Source organism: Lissotriton helveticus, chromosome 12 (assembly GCF_964261635.1).
Source record: "Lissotriton helveticus chromosome 12, aLisHel1.1, whole genome shotgun sequence".
NCBI lineage: Eukaryota > Metazoa > Chordata > Amphibia > Caudata > Salamandridae > Lissotriton > Lissotriton helveticus.
The window spans coordinates 97,168,325-97,185,926 of record NC_136073.1 but is presented as its reverse complement, the minus strand read 5'-3'; the positions used below and the strand labels follow the sequence as shown (position 1 = coordinate 97,185,926).

General features: G+C 30.9%; 31 non-coding genes across 31 annotated transcripts; all 31 read left to right on the top strand.

The window, feature by feature from the left end:
* Positions 1 to 478: 478 nt before the first annotated feature.
* Positions 479 to 552, top strand: TRNAT-AGU (transfer RNA threonine (anticodon AGU)). Its single transcript has one exon. It is a non-coding gene; the product is annotated as a tRNA-Thr (tRNA).
* Positions 553 to 988: 436 nt separating this feature from the next.
* On the top strand, positions 989 to 1,061 carry TRNAT-CGU (transfer RNA threonine (anticodon CGU)). The gene has a single exon. It is a non-coding gene; the product is annotated as a tRNA-Thr (tRNA).
* Positions 1,062 to 1,492: 431 nt separating this feature from the next.
* TRNAT-AGU (transfer RNA threonine (anticodon AGU)) lies at positions 1,493 to 1,566 on the top strand. The gene has a single exon. It is a non-coding gene; the product is annotated as a tRNA-Thr (tRNA).
* A 434-nt stretch (positions 1,567 to 2,000) lies between these two features.
* On the top strand, positions 2,001 to 2,073 carry TRNAT-CGU (transfer RNA threonine (anticodon CGU)). Its single transcript has one exon. It is a non-coding gene; the product is annotated as a tRNA-Thr (tRNA).
* A 431-nt stretch (positions 2,074 to 2,504) lies between these two features.
* On the top strand, positions 2,505 to 2,578 carry TRNAT-AGU (transfer RNA threonine (anticodon AGU)). The gene has a single exon. It is a non-coding gene; the product is annotated as a tRNA-Thr (tRNA).
* A 437-nt stretch (positions 2,579 to 3,015) lies between these two features.
* Positions 3,016 to 3,088, top strand: TRNAT-CGU (transfer RNA threonine (anticodon CGU)). Its single transcript has one exon. It is a non-coding gene; the product is annotated as a tRNA-Thr (tRNA).
* A 430-nt stretch (positions 3,089 to 3,518) lies between these two features.
* TRNAT-AGU (transfer RNA threonine (anticodon AGU)) lies at positions 3,519 to 3,592 on the top strand. The gene has a single exon. It is a non-coding gene; the product is annotated as a tRNA-Thr (tRNA).
* Positions 3,593 to 4,028: 436 nt separating this feature from the next.
* On the top strand, positions 4,029 to 4,101 carry TRNAT-CGU (transfer RNA threonine (anticodon CGU)). Its single transcript has one exon. It is a non-coding gene; the product is annotated as a tRNA-Thr (tRNA).
* Positions 4,102 to 4,532: 431 nt separating this feature from the next.
* Positions 4,533 to 4,606, top strand: TRNAT-AGU (transfer RNA threonine (anticodon AGU)). The gene has a single exon. It is a non-coding gene; the product is annotated as a tRNA-Thr (tRNA).
* Positions 4,607 to 5,041: 435 nt separating this feature from the next.
* On the top strand, positions 5,042 to 5,114 carry TRNAT-CGU (transfer RNA threonine (anticodon CGU)). Its single transcript has one exon. It is a non-coding gene; the product is annotated as a tRNA-Thr (tRNA).
* A 431-nt stretch (positions 5,115 to 5,545) lies between these two features.
* On the top strand, positions 5,546 to 5,619 carry TRNAT-AGU (transfer RNA threonine (anticodon AGU)). The gene has a single exon. It is a non-coding gene; the product is annotated as a tRNA-Thr (tRNA).
* A 436-nt stretch (positions 5,620 to 6,055) lies between these two features.
* TRNAT-CGU (transfer RNA threonine (anticodon CGU)) lies at positions 6,056 to 6,128 on the top strand. The gene has a single exon. It is a non-coding gene; the product is annotated as a tRNA-Thr (tRNA).
* Positions 6,129 to 6,559: 431 nt separating this feature from the next.
* On the top strand, positions 6,560 to 6,633 carry TRNAT-AGU (transfer RNA threonine (anticodon AGU)). The gene has a single exon. It is a non-coding gene; the product is annotated as a tRNA-Thr (tRNA).
* Positions 6,634 to 7,573: 940 nt separating this feature from the next.
* On the top strand, positions 7,574 to 7,647 carry TRNAT-AGU (transfer RNA threonine (anticodon AGU)). Its single transcript has one exon. It is a non-coding gene; the product is annotated as a tRNA-Thr (tRNA).
* A 437-nt stretch (positions 7,648 to 8,084) lies between these two features.
* Positions 8,085 to 8,157, top strand: TRNAT-UGU (transfer RNA threonine (anticodon UGU)). Its single transcript has one exon. It is a non-coding gene; the product is annotated as a tRNA-Thr (tRNA).
* A 430-nt stretch (positions 8,158 to 8,587) lies between these two features.
* Positions 8,588 to 8,661, top strand: TRNAT-AGU (transfer RNA threonine (anticodon AGU)). The gene has a single exon. It is a non-coding gene; the product is annotated as a tRNA-Thr (tRNA).
* A 437-nt stretch (positions 8,662 to 9,098) lies between these two features.
* Positions 9,099 to 9,171, top strand: TRNAT-CGU (transfer RNA threonine (anticodon CGU)). Its single transcript has one exon. It is a non-coding gene; the product is annotated as a tRNA-Thr (tRNA).
* A 431-nt stretch (positions 9,172 to 9,602) lies between these two features.
* Positions 9,603 to 9,676, top strand: TRNAT-AGU (transfer RNA threonine (anticodon AGU)). Its single transcript has one exon. It is a non-coding gene; the product is annotated as a tRNA-Thr (tRNA).
* Positions 9,677 to 10,618: 942 nt separating this feature from the next.
* On the top strand, positions 10,619 to 10,692 carry TRNAT-AGU (transfer RNA threonine (anticodon AGU)). Its single transcript has one exon. It is a non-coding gene; the product is annotated as a tRNA-Thr (tRNA).
* A 410-nt stretch (positions 10,693 to 11,102) lies between these two features.
* TRNAT-CGU (transfer RNA threonine (anticodon CGU)) lies at positions 11,103 to 11,175 on the top strand. Its single transcript has one exon. It is a non-coding gene; the product is annotated as a tRNA-Thr (tRNA).
* A 431-nt stretch (positions 11,176 to 11,606) lies between these two features.
* Positions 11,607 to 11,680, top strand: TRNAT-AGU (transfer RNA threonine (anticodon AGU)). Its single transcript has one exon. It is a non-coding gene; the product is annotated as a tRNA-Thr (tRNA).
* Positions 11,681 to 12,090: 410 nt separating this feature from the next.
* TRNAT-CGU (transfer RNA threonine (anticodon CGU)) lies at positions 12,091 to 12,163 on the top strand. The gene has a single exon. It is a non-coding gene; the product is annotated as a tRNA-Thr (tRNA).
* Positions 12,164 to 12,594: 431 nt separating this feature from the next.
* On the top strand, positions 12,595 to 12,669 carry TRNAT-AGU (transfer RNA threonine (anticodon AGU)). Its single transcript has one exon. It is a non-coding gene; the product is annotated as a tRNA-Thr (tRNA).
* A 940-nt stretch (positions 12,670 to 13,609) lies between these two features.
* On the top strand, positions 13,610 to 13,683 carry TRNAT-AGU (transfer RNA threonine (anticodon AGU)). The gene has a single exon. It is a non-coding gene; the product is annotated as a tRNA-Thr (tRNA).
* A 433-nt stretch (positions 13,684 to 14,116) lies between these two features.
* TRNAT-CGU (transfer RNA threonine (anticodon CGU)) lies at positions 14,117 to 14,189 on the top strand. Its single transcript has one exon. It is a non-coding gene; the product is annotated as a tRNA-Thr (tRNA).
* Positions 14,190 to 14,620: 431 nt separating this feature from the next.
* On the top strand, positions 14,621 to 14,695 carry TRNAT-AGU (transfer RNA threonine (anticodon AGU)). Its single transcript has one exon. It is a non-coding gene; the product is annotated as a tRNA-Thr (tRNA).
* Positions 14,696 to 15,133: 438 nt separating this feature from the next.
* TRNAT-CGU (transfer RNA threonine (anticodon CGU)) lies at positions 15,134 to 15,206 on the top strand. The gene has a single exon. It is a non-coding gene; the product is annotated as a tRNA-Thr (tRNA).
* A 430-nt stretch (positions 15,207 to 15,636) lies between these two features.
* TRNAT-AGU (transfer RNA threonine (anticodon AGU)) lies at positions 15,637 to 15,710 on the top strand. The gene has a single exon. It is a non-coding gene; the product is annotated as a tRNA-Thr (tRNA).
* A 436-nt stretch (positions 15,711 to 16,146) lies between these two features.
* Positions 16,147 to 16,219, top strand: TRNAT-CGU (transfer RNA threonine (anticodon CGU)). The gene has a single exon. It is a non-coding gene; the product is annotated as a tRNA-Thr (tRNA).
* A 433-nt stretch (positions 16,220 to 16,652) lies between these two features.
* Positions 16,653 to 16,726, top strand: TRNAT-AGU (transfer RNA threonine (anticodon AGU)). The gene has a single exon. It is a non-coding gene; the product is annotated as a tRNA-Thr (tRNA).
* A 434-nt stretch (positions 16,727 to 17,160) lies between these two features.
* Positions 17,161 to 17,233, top strand: TRNAT-CGU (transfer RNA threonine (anticodon CGU)). The gene has a single exon. It is a non-coding gene; the product is annotated as a tRNA-Thr (tRNA).
* Positions 17,234 to 17,602: the final 369 nt, after the last annotated feature.

Below are 17,602 nucleotides of genomic sequence, written 5' to 3'. Positions count from 1 at the left end.
CTTGTCTCGTAAACAAGAAATGCAGAGTTCATATCGCAGCAGCACCTAACTGTTTTCTCCATGCTTTAGGAATATTTTTCATCAAACAAGTATTGAATACATTTTAAGAATTAAACGTCTGGTTCTATGAACTTTCGAAAAAGTTATCATAAAATGAAATAAAATACTTGGTATTGTGAAGATTTTTATAGGAATGCATTGACTGAAATATCGAAAAGTAAATGACAAAGAACAAGATAGAGCCGTATGATCACTCTATTGTTGAGTTCAACTAATCCACTCTTCGGCAAGGTATATTTTAAAATTCTATGAATAGGGTAAACTTCAAATTAGAGAGGTGTTTTTCAATAAGTTAAGCTTCTTCATCTAAAGTGTTTGAGTAGAGAAGTCTGTGAACTTATAATAGAATATGAAAGTGAAAAAGCAATATTCTCTTGAACACCATAAAGAAAAGTCTTTCAAAGTAAAGACTCAAGGGGGTGCTGTGGCTTAGCTGGTTAAAGTGCCTGTCTAGTAAACAGGAGATGCTGAGTTCAACTCTCAGCAGCGCCTTGCTTTTCTCTTTGTTATATAACAAATCAATTTCATTAGGTCCTATTCTGATACAATTAAAATATAAAAGTCTGATTCATCTTACTGTTGAACAGATCATCTTAAACCTCATAAAAACCAAAGTATTTTCAAGATTATAGAGTGAATACTGTTGTTGCAAAATAAACAAAGACATATCTATGAGAAAGACGTATATGACATTACTACCTCGATTTGAGCTATATTAATGCCTTCATGAAAAAAATATATAATGTATTCAAGAAATAACATTGGGTTTTATAAGAGTACCTGTTTATTAAAACATATTAATACTTGTTTAGTGATTGAGTATCTTTTTGTGTTTAAGATTACAGTTCATATAAAGAAGAATTTATAGCAGGAAACAAAATTTCATCATCAGCAGTAGATTATTTATGTATTTTTTGCTATTGACGTTGGTGCTGTGGCTTAGTGGTTAAAGCGCCTGTCTCGTAAACAGAAAATCCTGCGTTCAAATCTCAGTAGCACCTAACTGTTTTCTCCATGCTTTAGGAATATTTTTCATCAAACAAGTATTGAATACATTTTAAGAATTAAACGTCTGGTTCTATGAACTTTCGAATAAGTTATCATAAAATGAAATAAAATACTTGGTATTGTGAAGATTTTTATAGGAATGCATTGACTGAAATATCGAAAAGTAAATGACAAAGAACATGATAGAGCTGTATGATCACTCTATTTTTGAGTTCAACTAATCCACTCTTCGGCAAGGTATATTTTAAAATTCTATGAATAGGGTAAACTTCAAATTAGAGAGATGTTTTTGAATAAGTGAAGCGTCTTCATCTAAAGTGTTTGAGTAGAGAAGTCGGTGAACTTATAAAAGAATATGAAAGTGAAAAAGCAATATTCTCTTGAACACCATAAAGAAAAGTCTTTCAAAGTTAAGACTCAAGGGGGTGCTGTGGCTTAGCTGGTTAAAGCGCCTGTCTAGTAAACAGGAGATCCTGAGTTCAACTCTCAGCAGCGCCTTGCTTTTCTCTTTATTATATAACAAATCAATTTCATTAGGTACTATTCTGATACAATTAAAATATAAAAGTCTGATTCATCTTACTGTTGAACAGATCATCTTCAACCTCATAAAAGCCAAAGTATTTTCAAGATTATAGAGTGAATACTGTTTTTGCAAAATAAAAAAAGACATCTATGAGAAAGACGTAGATGACATTACTACCTCGATTTGAGCTATATTAATGCCTTCATGAAAAAAAAATGTAATGTATTCAAGAGATAACATTGGGTTTTATAAGAGTACCTGTTTATTAAAACATAATAATACTTGTTTAGTGAATGAGTATCTTTTTGTGTTTAGGGTTACAGTACATATAAAGAAGAATTTATAGCAGGAAACAAAATTTCATCATCAACAATAGATTATTAATGTATTTTTTGTTATTGACGTTGGTGCTGTGGCTTAGTGGTTAAAGCGCCTGTCTCGTAAACAGGAAATCCTGAGTTCAAATCTCAGTAGCACCTAACTGTTTTCTCCATGCTTTAGGAATATTTTTCATCAAACAAGTGTTAAATACATTTTAAGAATTAAACGTCTGGTTCTATGAAAATTAGAATAAGTTATCATAAAATGAAATAAAATACTTGGTATTGTGAAGATTTTTATAGGAATGCATTGACTGAAATATCGAAAAGTAAATGACAAAGAACAAGATAGAGCCGTATGATCACTCTATTGTTGAGTTCAACTAATCCACTCTTCGGCAAGGTATATTTTAAAATTCTATGAACAGGGTAAACTTCAAATTAGAGAGGTGTTTTTGAATAAGTGAAACGTCTTCATCTAAAGTGTTTGAGTAGAGAAGTCTGTGAACTTATAAAAGAATATGAAAGTGAAAAAGCAATATTCTCTTGAACACCATAAAGAAAAGTCTTTCAAAGCTAAGGCTCAAGGGGGTGCTGTGGCTTAGCTGGTTAAAGCACCTGTCTAGTAAACAGGAGATCCTGAGTTCAACTCTCAGCAGCACCTTGCTTTTCCCTTTGTTATATAACAAATCAATTTCATTAGGTCCTATTCTGATATAATTAAAATATAAAAGTCTGATTCATCTTTCTGTTGAACAGATCATCTTAAACCTCATAAAAACCAAAGTTTTTTCAAGATTATGGAGTAAATACTGTTATTGCAAAATAAAAAATGACATATATATGAGAAAGACGTAGATGACATTACTACCTCGATTTGAGCTATATTAATGCCTTCATGAAAAAAAAATGTTATGTATTCAAGAAATACCATTGGGTTTTATAAGAGTACCAGTTTATTAAAACATATTAATACTTGTTTAGTGATTGAGTATCTTTTTGTGTTTAAGATTACAGTACATATAAAGAAGAATTTATAGCAGGAAACAAAATGTCATCATCAACAATAGATTATTTATGTATTTTTTTGTTGATGATGTTGGTGGTGTGGCTTAGTGGTTAAAGCGCCTGTCTCGTAAACAGGAAATGCTGAGTTCAAATCTCAGCAGCACCTATCTGTTTTCTCCATGCTTTAGGAATATTTTTCATCAAACAAATGTTGAATACAATTTAAGAATAAACGTCTGGTTCTATGAACTTCAGAATAAGTTATCATAAAATGAAATAAAATACTTGGCATTGTGAAGATTTTTATAGGAATGCATTGACTGAAATATCGAAAAGTAAATGACAAAGAACAAGATAGAGCCGTATGATCACTCTATGGTTGAGTTCAACTAATCCACTCTTTGGCAAGGTATATTTTAAAATTCTTTGAATAGGGTAAACTTCAAATTAGAGAGGTGTTTTTGAATAAGTGAAGCTTCTTCATCTAAAGTGTTTGAGTAGAGAAGTCTGTGAACTTATAAAAGAATATGAAAGTGAAAAAGCAATATTCTCTTGAACACCATAAAGAAAATTCTTTCAAAGTAAAGAGTCAAGGGGGTGCTGTGGCTTAGCTGGTTAAAGCACCTGTCTAGTAAACAGGAGATCCTGAGTTCAACTCTCAGCAGCGCCATGCTTTTCTCTTTGTTATATAACAAATCAATTTCATTAGGTCCTATTCTGATGCAATTAAAATATAAAAGTCTGATTCATCTTACTGTTGAACAGATCATCTTAAACCTCATAAAAACCAAAGTATTTTCAAGATTATAGAGTGAATACTGTTGTTGCAAAATAAAAAAAGACATATCAATGAGAAAGACGTATATGACATTACTACCTCGATTTGAGCTATATTAATGCCTTCATGAAAACAAAATATAATGTATTCAAGAAATAACATTGGGTTTTATAAGAGTACCTGTTTATTAAAACATATTAATACTTGTTTAGTGATTGAGTATCTTTTTGTGTTGAAGATTACAGTACATATAAAGAAGAATTTATAGCAGGAAACAAAATTTCATCATCAGCAGTAGATTATTTATGTATTTTTTGCTATTGACGTTGGTGTTGTGGCTTAGTGGTTAAAGCGCCTGTCTCGTAAACAGGAAATCCTGAGTTCAAATCTCAATAGCACCTAACTGTTTTCTCCATGCTTTAGGAATATTTTTCATCAAACAAGTATTGAATACATTTTAAGAATTAAACGTCTGGTTCTATGAACTTTAGAATAAGTTTTCATAAAATGAAATAAAATACTTGGTATTGTGAAGATTTTTATAGGAATGCATTGACTGAAATATCGAAAAGTAAATGACAAAGAACAAGATAGAGCCGTATGATCACTCTATTGTTGAGTTCAACTAATCCACTCTTCGGCAAGGTATATTTTAAAATTCTATGAATAGGGTAAACTTCAAATTAGAGAGGTGTTTTTGAATAAGTGAAGCGTCTTCATCTAAAGTGTTTGAGTAGAGAAGTCTGTGAACTTATAAAAGAATTTGAAAGTGAAAAAGCAATATTCTCTTGAACACCATAAAGAAAAGTCTTTCAAAGTTAAGATTCAAGGGGGTGCTGTGGCTTAGCTGGTTAAAGTGCCTGTTTAGTAAACAGGAGATCCTGAGTTCAACTCTCAGCAGCGCCTTGCTTTTCTCTTTGTTATATAACAAATCAATTTCATTAGGTCCTATTCTGATACAATTAAAATATAAAAGTCTGATTCATCTTACTGTTGAACAGATCATCTTAAACCTCATAAAAACCAAAGTATTTTCAAGATTATAGAGTGAATACTGTTGTTGCAAAATAAAAAGACATATCTATGAGAAAGACGTATATGACATTACTACCTCGATTTGAGCTATATTAATGTCTTCATGAAAAAAAAAATATAATGTATTCAAGAAATAACATTGGGTTTTATAAGAGTACCTGTTTATTAAAACATATTAATACTTGTTTAGTGATTGAGTATCTTTTTGTGTTTAAGATTACAGTACATATAAAGAAGAATTTATAGCAGGAAACAAAATTTCATCATCAGCAGTAGATTATTTATGTATTTTTTGCTATTGTCTTTGGTGCTGTGGCTTAGTGGTTAAAGCGCCTGTCTCGTAAACAGAAAATCCTGAGTTCAAATCTCAGTAGCACCTAACTGTTTTCTCCATGCTTTAGGAATATTTTTCTTCAAGCAAGTATTGAATACATTTTAAGAATTAAACGTCTGGTTCTATGAACTTTCGAATAAGTTATCATAAAATGAAATAAAATACTTGGTATTGTGAAGATTTTTATAGGAATGCATTGACTGAAATATCGAAAAGTAAATGACAAAGAACATGATAGAGCCGTATGATCACTCTATTTTTGAGTTCAACTAATCCACTCTTCGGCAAGGTATATTTTAAAGTTCTATGAATAGGGTAAACTTCAAATTAGAGAGGTGTTTTTGAATAAGTGAAGCGTCTTCATCTAAAGTGTTTGAGTAGAGAAGTCTGTGAACTTATAAAAGAATATGAAAGTGAAAAAGCAATATTCTCTTGAACACCATAAAGAAAAGTCTTTCAAAGTTAAGACTCAAGGGGGTGCTGTGGCTTAGCTGGTTAAAGCGCCTGTCTAGTAAACAGGAGATCCTGAGTTCAACTCTCAGCAGTGCCTTGCTTTTCTCTTTATTATATAACAAATCAATTTCATTAGGTACTATTCTGATACAATTAAAATATAAAAGTCTGATTCATCTTACTGTTGAACAGATCACCTTCAACCTCATAAAAGCCAAAGTATTTTCAAGATTATAGAGTGAATACTGTTTTTGCAAAATAAAAAAAGACATATCTATGAGAAAGACGTAGATGACATTACTACCTCGATTTGAGCTATATTAATGCCTTCATGAAAAAAAAATGTAATGTATTCAAGAGATAACATTGGGTTTTATAAGAGTACCTGTTTATTAAAACATTATAATACTTGTTTAGTGAATGAGTATCTTTTTGTGTTTAGGGTTACAGTACATATAAAGAAGAATTTATAGCAGGAAACAAAATTTCATCATCAACAATAGATTATTTATGTATTTTTTGTTATTGACCTTGGTGCTGTGGCTTAGTGGTTAAAGCGCCTGTCTCGTAAACAGGAAATCCTGAGTTCAAATCTCAGTAGCACCTAACTGTTTTCTCCGTGCTTTAGGAATATTTTTCATCAAACAAGTGTTAAATGCATTTTAAGAATTAAACGTCTGGTTCTGTGAAAGTTAGAATAAGTTATCATAAAATGAAATAAAATACTTGCTATTGTGAAGATTTTTATAGGAATGCATTGACTGAAATATCGAAAAGTAAATGACAAAGAACAAGATAGAGCCGTATGATCACTCTATTGTTGAGTTCAACTAATCCACTCTTCGGCAAGGTATATTTTAAAATTCTATGAATAGGGTAAACTTCAAATTAGAGAGGTGTTTTTGAATAAGTGAAGCGTCTTCATCTAAAGTGTTTAAGTAGAGAAGTCTGTGCACTTATAAAAGAATATGAAAGTGAAAAAGCAATATTCTCTTGAACACCATAAAGAAAAGTCTTTCAAAGTTAAGACTCAAGGGGGTGCTGTGGCTTAGCTGGTTAAAGCGCCTGTCTAGTAAACAGGAGATCCTGAGTTCAATTCTCAGCAGCGCCTTGCTTTTCTCTTTGTTATATAACAAATCAATTTCATTAAGTCCTATTCTGATACAATTAAAATATAAAAGTCTGATTCATCTTTCTGTTGAACAGATCATCTTAAACCTCATAAAAACCAAAGTATTTTCAAGATTATAGAGTAAATACTGTTATTGCAAAATAAAAAAAGACATATCTTAGAGAAATACGTAGATGACATTACTACCTCGATTTGAGCTATATTAATGCCTTCATGAAAAAAAAAATGTAATGTATTCAAGAAATAACATTGGGTTTTATAAGAGTACCAGTTTATTAAAACATATTAATACTTGTTTAGTGATTGAGTATCTTTTTGTGTTTAAGATTACAGTACATATAAGGAAGAATTTATAGCAGGAAACAAAATTTCATCATCAACAATAGATTATTTATGTATTTTTTGTTATTGACGTTGGTGGTGTGGCTTAGTGGGTAAAGCGCTTGTCTCGTAAACAGGAAATGCAGAGTTCAAATCTCAGCAGCACCTAACTGTTTTCTCCATGCTTTAGGAATATTTTTCATCAAACAAATGTTGAATACAATTTAAGAATAAACATCTGGTTCTATGAACTTTAGAATAAGTTATCATAAAATGAAATAAAATACTTGGCATTGTGAAGATTTTTATAGGAATGCATTGACTGAAATATCGAAAAGTAAATGACAAAGAACAAGATAGAGCCGTATTATCACTCTATTGTTGAGTTCAACTAATCCACTCTTCGGCAAGGTATATTTTAAAATTCTATGAATAGGGTAAACTTCAAATTAGAGAGGTGTTTTTCAATAAGTTAAGCTTCTTCATCTAAAGTGTTTGAGTATAGAAGTCTGTGAACTTATAAAAGAATATGAAAGTGAAAAAGCAATATTCTCGTGAACACCATAAAGAAAAGTCTTTCAAAGTAAAGAATCAAGGGGGTGCTGTGGCTTAGCTGGTTAAAGCGCCTGTCTAGTAAACAGGAGATCCTGAGTTCAACTCTCAGCAGCGCCTTGCTTTTCTCTTTGTTATATAACAAATCAATTTCATTTGGTCCTATTCTGATAAAATTAAAATATAAAAGTCTGATTCATCTTACTGTTGAACAGATCATCTTAAACCTCATAAAAACCAAAGTATTTTCAAGATTATAGAGTGAATACTGTTGTTGCAAAATAAACAAAGACATATCTATGAGAAAGACGTATATGACATTACTACCTTGATTTGAGCTATATTAATGCCTTCATGAAAAAAATATATAATGTATTCAAGAAATAACATTGGGTTTTTATAAGAGTACCTGTTTATTAAAACATATTAATACTTGTTTAGTGATTGAGTATCTTTTTGTGTTTAAGATTACAGTTCATATAAAGAAGAATTTATAGCAGGAAACAAAATTTCATCATCAGCAGTAGATTATTTATGTATTTTTTGCTATAGACATTGGTGCTGTGGCTTAGTGGTTAAAGCGCCTGTCTTGTAAACAGGAAATCCTGAGTTCAAATCTCAGTAGCACCTAACTGTTTCCTCCATGCTTTAGGAATATTTTTCATCAAACAAGTATTGAATACATTTTAAGAATTAAACGTCTGGTTCTATGAACTTTAGAATAAGTTATCATAAAATGAAATAAAATACTTGGTATTGTGAAGATTTTTATAGGAATGCATTGACTGAAATATCGAAAAGTAAATGACAAAGAACAAGATAGAGCCGTATGATCACTCTATTGTTGAGTTCAACTAATCCACTCTTCGGCAAGGTATATTTTAAAATTCTATGAATAGGGTAAACTTCAAATTAGAGAGGTGTTTTTGAATAAGTGAAGCGTCTTCATCTAAAGTGTTTGAGTAGAGAAGTCTGTGAACTTATAAAAGAATATGAAAGTGAAAAAGCAATATTCTCTTGAACACCATAAAGAAAAGTCTTTCATAGTTAAGACTCAAGGGGTGCTGTGGCTTAGCTGGTTAAAGCGCCTGTCTAGTAAACAGGAGATCCTCAGTTCAACTCTCAGCAGCGCCTTGCGTTTCTCTTTATTATATAACAAATCAATTTCATTAGGTACTATTCTGATACAATTAAAATATAAAAGTCCGATTCATCTTACTGTTGAACAGATCATCTTCAACCTCATAAAAGCCAAAGTATTTTCAAGATTATAGAGCGAATACTGTTATTGCAAAATAAAAAAAGACATATCTATGAGAAAGACGTAGATGACATTACTACCTCGATTTGAGCTATATTAATGCCTTCATGAAAAAAAAAGTGTAATGTATTCAAGAAATAACATTGGGTTTTATAAGAGTACCTGTTTATTAAAACATAATAATACTTGTTTAGTGATTGAGTATCTTTTTGTGTTTAGGGTTACAGTACATATACAGAAGAATTTATAGCAGGAAACAAAATTTCATCATCAACAATAGATTATTTATGTATTTTTGGTTATTGACGTTGGTGCTGTGGCTTAGTGGTTGAAGCGCCTGTCTCGTAAACAGGAAATCCTGAGTTCAAATCTCAGTAGCACCTAACTGTTTTCTCCATGCTTTAGGAATATTTTTCATCAAACAAGTGTTAAATACATTTTAAGAATTAAACGTCTGGTTCTATGAAAATTAGAATAAGTTATCCTAAAATGAAATAAAATACTTGGTATTGTGAAGATTTTTATAGGAATACATTGACTGAAATATCAAATAGTAAATGACAAAGAACAAGATAGAGCCGTATGATCACTCTATTGTTGAGTTCAACTAATCCACTCTTCGGCAAGGTATATTTTAAAATTCTATGAATAGGGGAAACTTCAAATTAGAGAGGTGTTTTTGAATAAGTGAAGCATCTTCATCTAAAGTGTTTGAGTAGAGAAGTCTGTGAACTTATAAAAGAATATGAAAGTGAAAGAGCAATATTCTCTTGAACACCATAAAGAAAAGTCTTTCAAAGTAAAGACTCAAGGGGGTGCTGTGGCTTAGCTGGTTAAAGCACCTGTCTAGTAAACAGGAGATCCTGAGTTCAACTCTCAGCAGCGCCTTGCTTTTCTCCTTGTTATATAACAAATCAATTTCATTAGGTCCTATTCTGATACAATTAAAATATAAAAGTCTGATTCATCTTACTGTTGAACAGAACATCTTAAACCTCATAAAAACCAAAGTATTTTCAAGATTATAGAGTGAATACTGTTGTTGCAAAATAAAAAAAGACATATCTATGAGAAAGACGTATATGACATTACTACCTCGATTTGAGCTATATTAATGCCTTCATGAAAAAAAAAATATAATGTATTCAAGAAATAACATTGGGTTTTATAAGAGTACCTGTTTATTAAAACATATTAATACTTGTTTAGTGATTGAGTATCTTTTTGTGTTTAAGATTACAGTACATATAAAGAAGAAATTATAGCAGGAAACAAAATTTCATCATCAGCAGTAGATTATTTATGTATTTTTTGCTATTGACGTTGGTGCTGTGGCTTAGTGGTTAAAACTCCTGTCTCGTAAACAGGAAATCCTGAGTTCAAATCTCAATAGCACCAAACTGTTTTCTCCATGCTTTAGGAATATTTTTCATCAAACGAGTATTGAATACATTTTAAGAATTAAACGTCTGGTTCTATGAACTTTAGAATAAGTTATCATAAAATGAAATAAAATACTTGGTATTGTGAAGATTTTTATAGGAATGCATTGACTGAAATATCGAAAAGTAAATGACAAAGAACAAGATAGAGCCGTATGATCACTCTATTGTTGAGTTCAACTAATCCACTCTTCGGCAAGGTATATTTTAAAATTCTATGAATAGGGTAAACTTCAAATTAGAGAGGTGTATTTTGAATAAGTGAAGCGTCTTCATCTAAAGTGTTTGAGTAGAGAAGTCTGTGAACTTATAAACGAATTTGAAAGTGAAAAAGCAATATTCTCTTGAACACCATAAAGAAAAGTCTTTCGAAGTTAAGACTCAAGGGGGTGCTGTGGCTTAGCTGGTTAAAGCGCCTGTCTAGTAAACAGGAGATCCTGAATTCAACTCTCAGCAGCGCCTTGCTTTTCTCTTTGTTATATAACAAATCAATTTCATTAGGTCCTATTCTGATACAATTAAAATATAAAAGTCTGATTCATCTTTCTGTTGAACAGATCATCTTAAACCTCATAAAAACCAAAGTATTTTCAAGATTATAGAGTAAATACTGTTATTGCAAAATAAAAAAGACATATCTATGAGAAAGACGTAGATGACATTACTACCCCGATTTGAGCTATATTAATGCCTTCATGAATTTTTTTTTAATGTATTCAAGAAATAACATTGGGTTTTATAAGAGTACCAGTTTATTAAAACATATTAATACTTGTTTAGTGATTGAGTATCTTTTTGTGTTTAAGATTACAGTACATATAAAGAAGAATTTATAGCAGGAGATTATTTATGTATTTTTTGCTATTGACGTTGGTGCTGTGGCTTAGTGGTTAAAGCGCCTGTCTCGTAAACAGGAAATCCTGAGTTCAAATCTCAGTAGCACCTAACTGTTTTCTCCATGCTTTAGGAATATTTTTCATCAAACAAGTATTGAATACATTTTAGGAATTAAACGTCTGGTTCTATGAACTTTAGAATAAGTTATCATAAAATGAAATAAAATACTTGGTATTGTGAAGATTTTTATAGGAATGCATTGACTGAAATATCGAAAAGTAAATGACAAAGAACATGATAGAGCCGTATGATCACTCTATTTTTGAGTTCAACTAATCCACTCTTCGGCAAGGTATATTTTAAAATTCTATGAATAGGGTAAACTTCAAATTAGAGGGGTGTTTTTGAATAAGTGAAGCGTCTTCATCTAAAGTGTTTGAGTAGAGAAGTCTGTGAACTTATAAACGAATTTGAAAGTGAAAAAGCAATATTCTCTTGAACACCATAAAGAAAAGTCTTTCGAAGTTAAGACTCAAGGGGGTGCTGTGGCTTAGCTGGTTAAAGCGCCTGTCTAGTAAACAGGAGATCCTGAATTCAACTCTCAGCAGCGCCTTGCTTTTCTCTTTGTTATATAACAAATCAATTTCATTAGGTCCTATTCTGATACAATTAAAATATAAAAGTCTGATTCATCTTTCTGTTGAACAGATCATCTTAAACCTCATAAAAACCAAAGTATTTTCAAGATTATAGAGTAAATACTGTTATTGCAAAATAAAAAAGACATATCTATGAGAAAGACGTAGATGACATTACTACCCCGATTTGAGCTATATTAATGCCTTCATGAATTTTTTTTTAATGTATTCAAGAAATAACATTGGGTTTTATAAGAGTACCAGTTTATTAAAACATATTAATACTTGTTTAGTGATTGAGTATCTTTTTGTGTTTAAGATTACAGTACATATAAAGAAGAATTTATAGCAGGAGATTATTTATGTATTTTTTGCTATTGACGTTGGTGCTGTGGCTTAGTGGTTAAAGCGCCTGTCTCGTAAACAGGAAATCCTGAGTTCAAATCTCAGTAGCACCTAACTGTTTTCTCCATGCTTTAGGAATATTTTTCATCAAACAAGTATTGAATACATTTTAGGAATTAAACGTCTGGTTCTATGAACTTTAGAATAAGTTATCATAAAATGAAATAAAATACTTGGTATTGTGAAGATTTTTATAGGAATGCATTGACTGAAATATCGAAAAGTAAATGACAAAGAACATGATAGAGCCGTATGATCACTCTATTTTTGAGTTCAACTAATCCACTCTTCGGCAAGGTATATTTTAAAATTCTATGAATAGGGTAAACTTCAAATTAGAGGGGTGTTTTTGAATAAGTGAAGCGTCTTCATCTAAAGTGTTTGAGTAGAGAAGTCTGTGAACTTATAAAAGAATATGAAAGTGAAAAAGCAATATTCTCTTGAACACCATAAAGAAAAGTCTTTCAAAGTTAAGACTCAAGGGGGTGCTGTGGCTTAGCTGGTTTAAAGCGCCTGTCTAGTAAACAAGAGATCCTGAGTTCAACTCTCAGCAGCGCCTTGCTTTTCTCTTTGTTATATAACAAATCAATTTCATTAGGTCCTATTCTGATACAATTAAAATATAAGAGTCTGATTCATCTTTCTGTTGAACAGATCATCTTAAACCTCATAAAAACCAACGTATTTTCAAGATTATAGAGTAAATACTGTTATTGCAAAATAAAAAAAGACATATCTATGAGAAAGACATATATGACATTACTACCTCAATTTGAGCTATATACATGCATTCATGAAAAAAAATATATAAGTATTCAAGAAATAACATTGGGTTTTATAAGAGTACCTGTTTCTTAAAACATATTAATACTTGTTTAGTGATTGAGTATCTTATTGTGTTTAAGATTACAGTACATATAAAGAAAAATGTATAGCAGGAAACAAAATTTCATCATCAGCAGTAGATTATTTATGTATTTTTTGCTATTTACCTTGGTGCTGTGGCTTAGTGGTTAAAGAGCCTGTCTCGTAAACAGGAAATCTTGAGTTCAAATCTCAGTAGCACCTAACTGTTTTCTCCATGCTTTGGGAATATTTTTCATCAAACAAGTATTGAATACATTTTAAGAATTAAACTTCTGGTTCTATGAACTTTTGAATAAGTTATCATAAAATGAAATAAAATACATGGTATTGTGAAGATTTTTATAGGAATGCATTGTCTGAAATATCGAAAAGTAAATGACAAAGAACAAGATAGAGCCGTATGATCACTCTATTGTTGAGTTCAACTAATCCACTCTTCGGCAAGGTATATTTTAAAATTCTATGAATAGGGTAAACTTCAAATTAGAGAGGTGTTTTTGAATAAGTGAAGCTTCTTCATCTAAAGTGTTTGAGTAGAGAAGTCTGTGAACTTATAAAAGAATATGAAAGTGAAAAAGCAATATTCTCTTGAACACCATAAAGAAAAGTCTTTCAAAGTTAAAACTCAAGGGGGTGCTGTGGCTTAACTGGTTAAAGCGCCTGTCTAGTATACAGGAGATCCTGAGTTCAACTCTCAGCAGCGCCTTGCTTTTTTCTTTATTATATAAAATTAATTTCATTAGGTACTATTCTGATACAATTAAAATATAAAAGTCTGATTCATCTTACTGTTGAACAGATCATCTTCAACCTCATAAAAGCCAAAGTATTTTCAAGATTATAGAGTGAATACTGTTATTGCAAAATAAAAAAAGACATATCTATGAGAAAGACGTAGATGACATTACTACCTCGATTTGAGCTATATTAATGCCTTCATGAAAAAAAATGTAATGTATTCAAGAAATAACATTGGGTTTTATAAGAGTACCTGTTTATTAAAACATAATAATACTTGTTTAGTGATTGAGTATCTTTTTGTGTTTAGGGTTACAGTACATATAAAGAAGAATTTATAGCAGGAAACAAAATTTCATCATCAACAATAGATTATTTATGTATTTTTTGTTATTGACGTTGGTGCTGTGGCTTAGTGGTTAAAGCGCCTGTCTCGTAAACAAGAAATCCTGAGTTCAAATCCCAGTAGCACCTAACTGTTTTCTCCATGCTTTAGGAATATTTTTCATCAAACAAGTGTTGAATACATTTTAAGAATTAAACGTCTGGTTCTATGAAAATTAGAATAAGTTATCATAAAATGAAATAAAATACTTGGTATTGTGAATATTTTTATAGGAATGCATTGACTGAAATATCGAAAAGTAAATGACAAAGAAAAAGATAGAGCCGTATGATCACTCTATTGTTGAGTTCAACTAATCCACTCTTCGGCAAGGTATATTTTAAAATTCTATGAATAGGGTAAACTTCAAATTAGAGAGGTGTTTTTGAATAAGTGAAGCGTCTTCATCTAAAGTGTTTGAGTAGAGAAGTCTGTGAACTTATAAAAGAATATGAAAGTGAAAAAGCAATATTCTCTTGAACACCATAAAGAAAAGTCTTTCAAAGTTAAGACTCAAGGGGGTGCTGTGGCTTAGCTGGTTTAAAGCGCCTGTCTAGTAAACAAGAGATCCTGAGTTCAACTCTCAGCAGCGCCTTGCTTTTCTCTTTGTTATATGACAAATCAATTTCATTAGGTCCTATTCTGATACAATTAAAATATAAAAGTCTGATTCATCTTTCTGTTGAACAGATCATCTTAAACCTCATAAAAACCAAAGTATTTTCAAGATTATAGAGTAAATACTGTTATTGCAAAATAAAAAAAGACATATCTATGAGAAAGACGTAGATGACATTACTACCTCGATTTGAGCTATATTAATGCCTTCATGAAAAAAAATATGTAATGTATTCAAGAAATACCATTGGGTTTTATAAGAGTACCAGTTTATTAAAACACATTAATACTTGTTTAGTGATTGAGTATCTTTTTGTGTTTAAGATTACAGTACATATAAAGAAGAATTTATAGCAGGAAACACAATTTCATCATCAACAATAGATTATTTATGTATTTTTTTGTTATTGACGTTGGTGGTGTGGCTTAGTGGTTAAAGCGCCTGTCTCGTAAACAGGAAATGCTGAGTTCAAATCTCAGCAGCACCTATCTGTTTTCTCCATGCTTTAGGAATATTTTTCATCAAACAAATGTTTAATACAATTTAAGAATAAACGTCTGGTTCTATGAACTTTAGAATAAGTTATCATAAAATGAAATAAAATACTTGGCATTGTGAAGATTTTTATAGGAATGCATTGACTGAAATATCGAAAAGTAAATGACAAAGAACAAGATAGAGCCGTATGATCACTCTATTGTTGAGTTCAACTAATCCACTCTTCGGCAAGGTATATTTAAAAATTCTATGAATAGGGTAAACTTCAAATTAGAGAGGTCTTTTTGAATAAGTGAAGCTTCTTCATCTAAAGTGTTTGAGTAGAGAAGTCTGTGAGCTTATAAAAGAATATGAAAGTGAAAAAGCAATATTCTCTTGAACACCATAAAGAAAAGTCTTTCAAAGTAAAGACTCAAGGGGGTGCTGTGGCTTAGCTGGTTAAAGCACCTGTCTAGTAAACAGGAGATCCTGAGTTCAACTCTCAGCAGCGCCTTGCTTTTCTCCTTGTTATAGAACAAATCAATTTCATTAGGTCCTATTCTGATACAATTAAAATATAAAAGTCTGATTCATCTTACTGTTGAACAGAACATCTTAAACCTCATAAAAACCAAAGTATTTTCAAGATTATAGAGTGAATACTGTTGTTGCAAAATAAAAAAAGACATATCTATGAGAAAGACGTATATGACATTACTACCTCGATTTGAGCTATATTAATGCCTTCATGAAAAAAAAATATAATGCATTCAAGAAATAACATTGGGTTTTATAAGAGTACCTGTTTATTAAAACATATTAATACTTGTTTAGTGATTGAGTATCTTTTTGTGTTTAAGATTACAGTACATATAAAGAAGAAATTATAGCAGGAAACAAAATTTCATCATCAGCAGTAGATTATTTATGTATTTTTTGCTATTGACGTTGGTGCTGTGGCTTAGTGGTTAAAGCACCTGTCTCGTAAACAGGAAATCCTGAGTTCAAATCTCAATAGCACCTAACTGTTTTCTCCATGCTTTAGGAATATTTTTCATCAAACGAGTATTGAATACATTTTAAGAATTAAACGTCTGGTTCTATGAACTTTAGAATAAGTTATCATAAAATGAAATAAAATACTTGGTATTGTGAAGATTTTTATAGGAATGCATTGACTGAAATATCGAAAAGTAAATGACAAAGAACAAGATAGAGCCGTGTGATCACTCTATTGTTGAGTTCAACTAATCCACTCTTCGGCAAGGTATATTTTAAAATTCTATGAATAGGGTAAACTTCAAATTAGAGAGGTGTATTTTGAATAAGTGAAGCGTCTTCATCTAAAGTGTTTGAGTAGAGAAGTCTGTGAACTTATAAACGAATTTGAAAGTGAAAAAGCAATATTCTCTTGAACACCATAAAGAAAAAGTCTTTCGAAGTTAAGACTCAAGGGGGTGCTGTGGCTTAGCTGGTTAAAGCGCCTGTCTAGTAAACAGGAGATCCTGAATTCAACTCTCAGCAGCGCCTTGCTTTTCTCTTTGTTATATAACAAATCAATTTCATTAGGTCCTATTCTGATACAATTAAAATATAAAAGTCTGATTCATCTTTCTGTTGAACAGATCATCTTAAACCTCATAAAAACCAAAGTATTTTCAAGATTATAGAGTAAATACTGTTATTGCAAAATAAAAAAGACATATCTATGAGAAAGACGTAGATGACATTACTACCTCGATTTGAGCTATATTAATGCCTTCATGAATTTTTTTTTAATGTATTCAAGAAATAACATTGGGTTTTATAAGAGTACCAGTTTATTAAAACATATTAATACTTGTTTAGTGATTGAGTATCTTTTTGTGTTTAAGATTACAGTACATATAAAGAAGAATTTATAGCAGGAAACAAAATTTCATCATCAGCAGTAGATTATTTATGTATTTTTTGCTATTGACGTTGGTGCTGTGGCTTAGTGGTTAAAGCGCCTGTCTCGTAAACAGGAAATCCTGAGTTCAAATCTCAGTAGCACCTAACTGTTTTCTCCATGCTTTAGGAATATTTTTCATCAAACAAGTATTGAATACATTTTAGGAATTAAACGTCTGGTTCTATGAACTTTAGAATAAGTTATCATAAAATGAAATAAAATACTTGGTATTGTGAAGATTTTTATAGGAATGCATTGACTGAAATATCGAAAAGTAAATGACGAAGAACATGATAGAGCCGTATGATCACTCTATTTTTGAGTTCAACTAATCCACTCTTCGGCAAGGTATATTTTAAAATTCTATGAATAGGGTAAACTTCAAATTAGAGGGGTGTTTTTGAATAAGTGAAGCGTCTTCATCTAAAGTGTTTGAGTAGAGAAGTCTGTGAACTTATAAAAGAATATGAAAG